The sequence below is a fragment of the Meles meles genome, chromosome 3 (genome assembly GCF_922984935.1).
Source record: "Meles meles chromosome 3, mMelMel3.1 paternal haplotype, whole genome shotgun sequence".
NCBI lineage: Eukaryota > Metazoa > Chordata > Mammalia > Carnivora > Mustelidae > Meles > Meles meles.
This window is the reverse complement of record NC_060068.1, coordinates 12,922,405-12,926,279: the sequence shown is the minus strand read 5'-3', so window position 1 is coordinate 12,926,279 and position 3,875 is coordinate 12,922,405.

Genomic DNA, 3,875 nt, shown 5'->3' with positions numbered 1-3,875 from the left:
CTGAGGAGGAGAGTGACAAACAGTTAGAAGCTCATGAGAACAGACATAGAGAGAACAATGACACCATAAATTTGGCCCAGTGTCAGAATTATTGGGATCCATGTGGGAATGAAGGGAGACAGTAGAAGATATATTTGAGTAAATCATAGCAGGGAACTTCCTTAAGTTGTGGAAGGAAATAAGCCTTCCTCTCCATAAAACAGAGAGGACCCATCCAAAGATCAATAAAAATAGGCCAAAGTCCTGGCATATAATAATTAAACTTGCAAATCTTAGAGCCAAAGAGGCTACCTTGAAAGTTGCTACAGAGAAGAGATGTATTACACACAGTGGGAGGAGCATTAGAATAACACGAGACCCATCCACAGAGACCTGACAAGCCAGAAAGAGCTGACAAGGCATATTTAGAGTACTATAGGAGACATGATAACTAAAAATATGTTATCCATCAAGGCTGCCATTCAGAATGGATGGAGAGACAAGGGCCTTCCAGGACTCCTAGACACTAAACGAATACGTGAAAACCAAGCCAGTGCTGCAAGAACGATTAAGGGGGTTTCTTTGAAAGATGAAAGACCCCAAGAGTAATATGGATCAGACACTTACAGAAGCAATCTATAGAAACCGGGACTTCACAGGCAACATGATGGCAAGAAAGTCCTATCTCCCAACAGTTACTGAAAACGTGAACAGGCTACATGGTCCCATGAAACATAGTAGGGTTTCCGATTTGAAGAAAAAGACAGGACCCGTCCACATGTTGTATATAAAATACTCATTTTGAACCTAAAGATACCTCCAGACTGAAAGAGAGGGGACTGAAACCTATTCTTCATCCCAAAGAATCAAGGGAAAGCTGGAGTAGCAATTCTCATATCAGACGTTAGATTTTTAAAATCTAAAATTTACAATCTAAAATTTTAAAATCTAAAATCTAAAATATTTTAAAAAACTGTAGTAAGAGTTGTAGAGGGATACAGTATCATACCTCAAGGGTCTATCCAACACGAAAATCTAGCAACTATAAATATCTCTGCCCCCCTACATGGGAGTAGCTAACTACATCACCCAACTATTAAACAAAATAAAGAATCCTATTCATAATAATACATGAATAGGCAGAGATCACAACTTCCCACACACAGAAATAGATCACCTAAGTAAAAGACTGTTCAAAAAGAAACAAGAGCTTTAAAGGACACACTGGAACAGCTGGACTTCAAAGATAAAAACAGAACATTCAGTCCTAAAAACAGAGACTGTCATTGCTGTCAAGTACAAACATAACTTTCTTCAAAATAGATTATATACTGCTTGATCAGAGCTTTGCCATAAACCTTGAAATCAGGCAATGAAATGCCCTGAGCTTTGTTTTCTTTTTCCACATTTTGTTGGTGATTCAGGGTCTTTTCTTGTTCCATGTGCATTTTAGGATTGCTTGTTTCAACACTTTGGAAAATGCTGATGATATTTTGATCAGGATGGGGGTGAAAGTACAGATTTCTCTGGGCAGCATAGAGATTTTATCAATGTTTATTATTCTGATCCAAGAGCATGAATGGTTTTTCCATTTTGTGTGTCTTCTTTATTTTCTTTCTTGAGTGTTAGGTGCTTCCACAAGTATGTATCCTTTACCTCTTTGGTTAGGTTTCTTCCAAGGTATAACAAACTGTGATCACTAAGACAGCATGGTACTGGCATGAAAACAGACACATATACCAGCGGAAGAGTGTGGAGAGCCCAGATATAGATGGTCAAATCTACAGTCAACTAAAATTTAACAAAGCAAGAAAAAATATCCAGTGGAAAAAAGACTGTCTCCTCAATTAATGCTGATGGGAAAACTGGGCAGCTATGTTCAGAAGAATGAAAGTCCACCAATCTCTTTCATCAGACACAAATATAAACTGTAAATTGATAAATGACCTCAGTGTGAGACAGGAATCCATCAAAATCCTGGAGGAGAACATAGGCAGTAAGCACTTCGACATCAGCCACAGCAACTTCTCTCAAGGCACATCTCCATAGGCAAGGGAAAGAAAAGTAAAATATGAACATTTGGGTCATCATTAAGACAAAAACCTTCTACACTGCAAAGGAAACTGTCAACAGAACAAAGAGACAACCCATGGATTGGGTGAAGATATTCCCAAATGACACTACAGACAAAAGGCTGGTATCCAAGATCTATAAAGAACTTCTCAAACTCCACACTTATAAAGCAGATAATCAAGTCACAAAATGGGAAGAAGACATGAACAGAGACTTCTCCAAAGAAGACATAGAAATGGCTAACAGACACATGAGAACATGTTCATCGTCATTAGCCATCACGGAAATTCCAATCAAAACCACATTTTACCAGTTAGAATGACAATTATAAGGCCAGAAACCCTAAGTACGGGAGAGGATGTGGAGGAAGGGGAACCCTCTTACACTGTTGGTGGGAATGCCAGTTGGTGTAGTCACCTTGGAAAACAGTGTGGAGAGTCCTCCAAATATTAAAAATAGAGCTACCCTCTGACCCTGCAATTGCACTACTGGTTATTTACAACAAAGCTACAGATATATTGAAATGAAGGGTCATATGAACCTCAGTGTTCATAGCAGCTATGGCCACAAAAGCCAAACTGTGGAAAGAGTCAAGGTGCCCATCAACAGACGAATGGATAAAGAAGATGTGGTCCATATATACAATGGAATAATACTCAGCCATCAGAAAGGAGGAATACCCCACTTTTGCATCAACATGGAAGGGATTGCCGGAAATTATAATGATTATAAGGTGTCAAGCAGAGAAAGTCAATTATCACACGGTTTCACTTACTTGGGAAAATAAAGAATAACAGAGACCACATTAGGGGAAGGAAGGGAAAAGTGAAGCTGGGGGAATTGGAGGGAGAGATGAACCACAAGAGAATGTAAACTCGAAGAAACAGAGGGTTTTAGAGGGGAAGAGGTTAGGGAGATTGGTGAGGCTGGTGGTGGTTATTAAGGAGGGCATGTACTGAATGAAACACTGGTTGTTATACTTAAACCATGAGTCTATGAACTCATAGTTCATAGTTAGTAGTTATGAACATAGTTCATAGTTTGGGTGACTAACATTACATACTCAAAAATTAAAAAAAAAAAAAAGGATTACATACTGGGTCACCAATCAGGTCTCAAACAATACCACATTTCTGAGATTTTCCCCTGCATTTTTTCAGACAATAGTGCTTTGAAAGTGGAACTGAATCAGAAGAGGAATTTTGGAAGGAATTCAAACATTTGGAGGTCAAAGAGCATCCTGCCAAGAAATGGTTGGGACAACCAGGAAATTAAAGAACTTAAACAATTCAATGCAACTAATGAAAATGAAAGCACATTGGTTCAGAATCTATGTGATACTGAAAAGTTGGTCTTTAGAGGGAATTGCTTAGCCATCCAAGACTATCTCAAAAAATTAGAAAAATCCAAATGCACATGCTAACCTTGCACCTGGAAAAAAGAACAGCACATAGAGTTGAAACCAAGCAGCAGAGAAGAAGGAATAAAGATGAGAGCAGAGGGGCACCTGGGTGGCTCAGTGGATTAAGCCGCTGCCTTCGGCTCAGGTCATGATCCCAGGGTCCTGGGATCGAGCCCCACATTGGGCTCTCTGCTCCGTGGGGAGCCTGCTTCCTCCTCTCTCTCTGTCTGCCTCTCTGCCTACTTGTGATTTCTCTCTGTCAAATAAATAAAATATTTAAAAAAAAAGATGAGAGCAGAAATCAATGAAACAGAAACTAGTAGAATAGCAGAACCCACCAACAAACTAGAAGCTGTTTCTCAGAACAAATTAATGAGATCAATAAACCTCTGGCTAGATTTAGCCAAAAGTAAAGATAATA